Genomic DNA, 7,348 nt, shown 5'->3' with positions numbered 1-7,348 from the left:
TTTTCAGGGTGGTCCTCCCCTGGGTGTCGGGGCGCTCCAGGCCAATGGAATGGAAAAGTGCCCAGGACGGGCTCCATGCGACCCGGGCATTCATCCCCCGGGCGTCCGGGGCTCCATCAAGGCTGACGGCATGGCAGAGTGCCCGGGTCGGGCTCCATGGTTTTCAGGGTGGTCCTCCCCTGGGTGTCGGGGCGCTCCAGGCCAATGGAATGGAAAAGTGCCCAGGACGGGCTCCATGCGACCTGGGCCTTCGTCCCCCAGGCGTCCGGGGCTCCATCCAGGCTGACGGCATGGCAGAGTGCCCGGGTCGGGCTCCATGGTTTTCAGGGTGGTCCTCCCCTGGGTGTCGGGGCGCTCCAGGCCGATGGCATGGAAAAGTGCCCAGGACAGGCTCCATGCGTCCCGGGCCTTCGTCCCCCGGGCGTCCGGGGCTCCAGCCAGGCTGACGGCATGGCAGAGTGCCCGGGTCGGGCTCCATGGCTCTTGGGCAGTCGTCCCCCGGGCGTCCGGGGCTCCATCCAGGCCGATGGCATGGAAAGTGCCCAGGACGGGCTCTATGCGACCCGGGCATTCCTCCCCCAGGTGGTCCGGGCCCTAGAGCTCCGGTGGTCCAACCTGCGCCTGAGGCCCAGCCGGGGTCCAAGAGCCCTGCCTTGCGTGGGCAGGCAGTCAGGAACCCTACCGCGAAGGCTTGGGATGGATGGGGAGCTGGGAGTCCTTTCGATCCCGGCCATCTGGTCACCCGCGATGCTTTCCAATAGGGCGACCAGATGGCCGGGCTTCCCTGGAAGTCCCGATGAGGTGCCATTCGGCTCCCGGATCCCAGCTAGGGCTCCATGAGGTCGGGTTCTTTCACGCTTTGGGTCCCCTCTGTCACCTCGCGTGCACGGATTGCAAGAAAGGGGGGTAATTTCCCTCCGGATTACTAGGGGCAGGGTACGCCCGGACACCTCTCCAGGGCTGGTGGTTCTCTGCCCGGGGGACCAGATGAGATATGCCTGGGCAACACCTCCCCCGGGCGTCTGGGGGCTCCATTCTCCGGGCCAACGGCATGTCACACTGCCCAGGATGGGCTCCATGGGCCCCGGACAGACCTTCCCTGGGCGTCCGGGGCACCCATCTCCAGGAGGCCAAGGGAATGGCAAAGTACCCGGGAAAGGCTCCACGGGTCCCGGGCAGCCTTCCCCCGGGCGTCCGGGGCTCCCACCTCCAGGCCGACGGCATGTCACACTGCCCAGGACGGGCTCCATGGGCCCCGGACAGACCTCCCCTGGGCGTCCGGGGGGGCACCCATCTCCAGGAGGCCAACGGGATGGCAAAGTACCCGGGAAGGGCTCCACGGGTCCTGGGCAGCCTTCCCCCGGGCGTCCGGGGCTCCCACCTCCAGGACGACGGCATGTCACACTGCCCAGGACGGGCTTCATGGGCCCCGGACAGACCTCCCCCGGGTGTCCGGGGCACCCATCTCCAGGAGGCCAACGGGATGGCAAAGTACCCGGGAAGGGCTCCACGGGTCCCGGGCAGCCTTCCCCCGGGCGTCCGGGGCTCCCACCTCCAGGCCGACGGCATGTCACACTGCCCAGGACGGGCTCCATGGGCCCCGGACAGACCTCCCCCGGGCGTCCGGGGGGGGCACCCATCTCCAGGAGGCCAACGGGATGGCAAAGTACCCGGGAAGGGCTCCACGGGTCCCGGGCAGCCTTCCCCCGGGCGTCCGGGGCTCCCACCTCCAGGACGACGGCATGTCAAATTGCCCAGGACGGGCTCCATGGCTCTTGGGCAGTCCTCCCCCGGGCGTCCGGGGCTCCATCCAGGCCGACGGCATGGCAGAGTGCCCGGGACGGGTTCCATGCGTCCCAGGCCTTCGTCCCCCGGGCGTCCGGGGCTCCATCCAGGCTGACAGCATGGCAGAGTGCCCGGGTCGGGCTCCATGGTTTTCAGGGTGGTCCTCCCCTGGGTGTCGGGGCGCTCCAGGCCAATGGAATGGAAAAGTGCCCAGGACGGGCTCCATGCGACCCGGGCATTCATCCCCTGGGCGTCCGGGGCTCCATCCAGGCTGACGGCATGGCAGAGTGCCCGGGTCGTGCTCCATGGTTTTCAGGGTGGTCCTCCCCTGGGTGTCGGGGCGCTCCAGGCCAATGGAATGGAAAAGTGCCCAGGACGGGCTCCATGCGACCTGGGCCTTCGTCCCCCGGGCGTCCGGGGCTCCATCCAGGCTGACGGCATGGCAGAGTGCCCGGGTCGGGCTCCATGGTTTTCAGGGTGGTCCTCCCCTGGGTGTCGGGGCGCTCCAGGCCGATGGCATGGAAAAGTGCCCAGGACGGGCTCCATGCGTCCCAAGCCTTCGTCCCCCGGGCGTCCGGGGCTCCAGCCAGGCTGACGGCATGGCAGAGTGCCCGGGTCGGGCTCCATGGCTCTTGGGCAGTCGTCCCCCGGGCGTCCGGGGCTCCATCCAGGCCGATGGCATGAAAAAGTGCCCAGGACGGGCTCCATGTGACCCGGGCATTCCTCCCCCAGGTCGTCCGGGCCCTAGAGCTCCGGTGGTCCAACCTGCGCCTGAGGCCCAGCCGGGGTCCAAGAGCCCTGCCTTGCGTGGGCAGGCAGTCAGGAACCCTACCGCGAAGGCTTGGGATGGATGGGGAGCTGGGATTCCTTTCGATCCCGGCCATCTGGTCACCCGCGATGCTTTCCAATAGGGCGACCAGATGGCCGGGCTTCCCTGGAAGTCCCGATGAGGTGCCATTCGGCTCCCGGATCCCAGCTAGGGCTCCATGAGGTCGGGTTCTTTCACGCCTTGGGTCCCCTCTGTCCCCTCGCGTGCACGGATTGCAAGAAAGGGGGATAATTTCCCTCCGGATTACTAGGGGCAGGGTACGCCCGGACACCTCTCCAGGGCTGGTGGTTCTCTGCCCGGGGGACCAGATGAGATATGCCTGGGCAACACCTCCCCCGGGCGTCTGGGGGCTCCATTCTCCGGGCCAACGGCATGTCACACTGCCCAGGACGGGCTCCATGGGCCCCGGACAGACCTCCCCCGGGCGTCCGGGCCACCCATCTCCAGGAGGCCAACGGGATGGCAAAGTACCCGGGAAGGGCTCCACGGGTCCCGGGCAGCCTTCCCCCGGGCGTCCGGGGCTCCCACCTCCAGGCCGACGGCATGTCACACTGCCCAGGACGGGTTCCATGGGCCCCGGACAGACCTCCCCCGGGTGTCCGGGGGGGGGCACCCATCTCCAGGAGGCCAACGGGATGGCAAAGTACCCGGGAAGGGCTCCACGGGTCCCGGGCAGCCTTCCCCCGGGCGTCCGGGGCTCCCACCTCCAGGACGACGGCATGTCAAATTGATCAGGACGGGCTCCATGGCTCTTGGGCAGTCCTCCCCCGGGCGTCCGGGGCTTCATCCAGGCCGACGGCATGGCAGAGTGCCCGGGACGGGTTCCATGCGTCCCGGGCCTTTGTCCCCCGGGCGTCCGGGGCTCCATCCAGGCTGACAGCATGGCAGAGTGCCCGGGTCGGGCTCCATGGTTTTCAGGGTGGTCCTCCCCTGGGTGTCGGGGCGCTCCAGGCCAATGGAATGGAAAAGTGCCCAGGACGGGCTCCATGCGACCCGGGCATTCATCCCCCGGGCGTCCGGGGCTCCATCCAGGCTGACGGCATGGCAGAGTGCCCGGGTCGTGCTCCATGGTTTTCAGGGTGGTCCTCCCCTGGGTGTCGGGGCGCTCCAGGCCAATGGAATGGAAAAGTGCCCAGGACGGGCTCCATGCGACCCGGGCCTTCGTCCCCCGGGCGTCCTGGGCTCCATCCAGGCTGACGGCATGGCAGAGTGCCCGGGTCGGGCTTCATGGTTTTCAGGGTGGTCCTCCCCTGGTTGTCGGGGCGCTCCAGGCCGATGGCATGGAAAAGTGCCCAGGACGGGCTCCATGCGTCCCAAGCTTTCGTCCCCCGGGCGTCCGGGGCTCCAGCCAGGCTGACGGCATGGCAGAGTGCCCGGGTCGGGCTCCATGGCTCTTGGGCAGTCGTCCCCCGGGCGTCTGGGGCTCCATCCAGGCCGATGGCATGAAAAAGTGCCCAGGACGGGCTCCATGCGACCCGGGCATTCCTCCCCCAGGTCGTCCGGGCCCTAGAGCTCCGGTGGTCCAACCTGCGCCTGAGGCCCAGCCGGGGTCCAAGAGCCCTGCCTTGCGTGGGCAGGCAGTCAGGAGCCCTACCGCGAAGGCTTGGGATGGATGGGGAGCTGGGATTCCTTTCGATCCCAGCCATCTGGTCACCCGCGATGCTTTCCAATAGGGCAACCAGATGGCCGGGCTTCCCTGGAAGTCCCGATGAGGTGCCATTCGGCTCCCGGATCCCAGCTAGGGCTCCATGAGGTCGGGTTCTTTCACGCCTTGGGTCCCCTCTGTCCCCTCGCGTGCACGGATTGCAAGAAAGGGGGGTAATTTCCCTCCGGATTACTAGGGGCAGGGTACGCCCGGACACCTCTCCAGGGCTGGTGGTTCTCTGCCCGGGGGACCAGATGAGATATGCCTGGGCAACACCTCCCCCGGGCATCTGGGGGCTCCATTCTCCGTGCCAACGGCATGTCACACTGCCCAGGACGGGCTCCATGGGCCCCGGACAGACCTCCCTTGGGCGTCCGGGCCACCCATCTCCAGGAGGCCAACAGGATGGCAAAGTACCCGGGAAGGGCTCCACGGGTCCCGGGCAGCCTTCCCCCGGGCGTCCGGGGCTCCCACCTCCAGGACGACGGCATGTCAAAGTGCCCAGGGCGGGCTCCACGGGCCCCGGGCAGCCCTCCCCCCAGGCGTTCGGGGCACACATCTCCAGGAGGCCAACGGCATTGCAAAGTACCCGGAAAGGGCTCCACGGGTACGGGGCAGTCCTCCCCCGGGCGTCCGGGGCACCCATCTCCATGAGGCCAACGGCATTGGCAAAGTACCCGGGAGGGGCTCCACGGGTCCCGACCAGGCCTCCCCCGGGCGTCCCGGGCTCCCACCTCCATGCCGACGGCATGTCAAAGAGCCCAGGACGGGATCCACGGGTACCGGGCAGTCCTCCCCCGGGCGTCCGGGGCAACCATCTCCAGGAGGCCAACGGGATGGCAAAGTACCCGGGAAGGGCTCCACGGGTCGTGGGCAGCCTTCCCCCGGGCGTCCGGGGCTCCCACCTCCAGGCTGACGGCATGTCACACTGCCCAGGACGGGCTCCATGGGCCCCGGACAGACCTCCCCCGGGCGTCCAGGGCACCCATCTCCAGGAGGCCAACGGGATGGCAGAGTAACCGGGAAGGGCTGCATGGGTCCCGGGCAGCCCTCCCCCGGGCATCCGGGGCTCCCACCTCCAGGACGACGGCATGTCAAAGTGCCCAGGGCGGGCTCCACGGGCCCCGGGCAGCCCTCCCTCCGGGCGTTCGGGCATACATCTCCAGGAGGCCAACGGCGTTGCAAAGTACCCGGAAAGGGCTCCACGGGTACCGGGCAGTCCTCCCCCCGGCGTCCGGGCCACCCATCTCCATGAGGCCAACGGCATTGGCAAAGTACCCGGGAAGGGCTCCACGGGTCCCGACCAGGCCTCCCCCGGGCGTCCCGGGCACCCACCTCCAGGCCGACGGCATGTCAAAGAGCCCAGGACGGGATCCACGGGTACCGGGCAGTCCATCCCCGGGCGTCCGGGGCTCCCATCTCCAGGCCAACGGCATGGCTCAATGCCCAGGACGGGCTCCATGGGTCCTGGGAGGCGTCCCATGCGCCTCCGGGCTTGGGAGCCCCGGCTGGGTCCAGGGGCCCGGCCGGGCCCCGGGTCGGGTGCTCCGGCCCTGGTCCCTGTCTCCCAGCCTACCGCACTGCCAAGGGCCTAGGAAGGGGTTCCGTTGTGCCCGGGGAGCCTCCCCTTGCTTGTCTGGTTTCAGGAGCTCTGTCCGGGGCCCCTAGGGGCCCGGGGGAGGGCGGCCTCCCGACCCCGGGCTCTGTCCTTGGTCCTGCTGCGTGGCAGGGTGCCCGGGACGGGGTCCAGAGGGCCCGGGGAGGCTTCCCCTGCGCCTCCGGGCCCAGGAGCCCTGGCTGGGTCCAGGGGCCCGGCCGGGCCCCGGGTCGGGTGCCACGGCCCTGGGCCCTGTCCCCTGGCCTGCCGCACTGCCAAAGGCCCGGGACGGGTTTCCGTGGTGCCCAGGGAGCCTCCCCTTGCTTGGCTGGGTACAGGAGCTGTGGCTGTGGCCCCTGAGGGCCCGGGGAGGGCGGCCTCCCCACCCCGGGCTCTGTCCTTGGTCCTGCTGCGTGGCAGGGTGCCCGGGACGGGGTCCAGAGGGACCGGGGAGGCGTCCCATGCGCCTCCGGGCTTGGGAGCCCCGGCTGGGTCCAGGGGCCCGGCCGGGCCCCGGGTCGGGTGCCACGGCCCTGGGCCCTGTCCCCCGGCCTGCCGCACTGCCAATGGCCCGGGACGGGTTTCCGTGGTGCCCGGGGAGCCTCCCCTTGCTTGGCTGGGTACAGGAGCTGTGGCTGTGGCCCCTGAGGGCCCGGGGAGGGCGGCCTCCCCACCCTGGGCTCTGTCCTTGGTCCTGCTGCGTGGCAGGGTGCCCGGGACGGGGTCCGGAGGGACCAGGGAGGCGTCCCATGCGCCTCCGGGCTTGGGAGCCCCGGCTGGATCCAGGGGCCCGGCCGGGCCCCGGGTCGGGTGCCACGGCCCTGGGCCCTGTCCCCCGGCCTGCCGCACTGCCAAAGGCCCGGGACGGGTTTCCGTGGTGCCCGGGGAGCCTCCCCTTGCTTGGCTGGGTACAGGAGCTGTGGCTGTGGCCCCTGAGGGCCCGGGGAGGGCGGCCTCCCCACCCCGGGCTCTGTCCTTGGTCCTGCTGCGTGGCAGGGTGCCCGGGACGGGGTCCGGAGGGACCGGGGAGGCGTCCCATGCGCCTCCGGGCTTGGGAGCCCCGGCTGGATCCAGGGGCCCGGCCGGGCCCCGGGTCGGGTGCCACGGCCCTGGGCCCGGTCCCCCCCGGCCTGCCTCACTGCCAAAGCCCCGGGACGGGGCTCCGTTGTGCCCGGGAAGCCTCCCCTCGCTCGGCCGAGTTCAGCAGCTCCGGACGGGGCCCCTGAGGGCCCGGGGAGGGCGGCCTCCCCATCCCGGGCTCTGTCCTTGGTCCTGCTGCGTGGCAGGGTGCCCGGGGCGGGGTCCGGAAGGCCCGGGAAGGCGTCCCATGCGTCTCCGGGCATGGGAGCCCAGGCTGGGTCCAGGGGCCCGTCCGGGCCCCGGGTCGGGTGCCACGGCCCTGGGCCTCCGGTCCCCACCCCCCCGTTCCCCTGGCTCCAGCTCACTTTTTCGTTGGGGCACAGAGTGACATAGGCTTGGCTTGACTTTCGTG

Source organism: Lissotriton helveticus, chromosome 12 (genome assembly GCF_964261635.1).
Source record: "Lissotriton helveticus chromosome 12, aLisHel1.1, whole genome shotgun sequence".
Lineage (NCBI taxonomy): Eukaryota > Metazoa > Chordata > Amphibia > Caudata > Salamandridae > Lissotriton > Lissotriton helveticus.
This window is presented reverse-complemented; position numbering follows the sequence as displayed.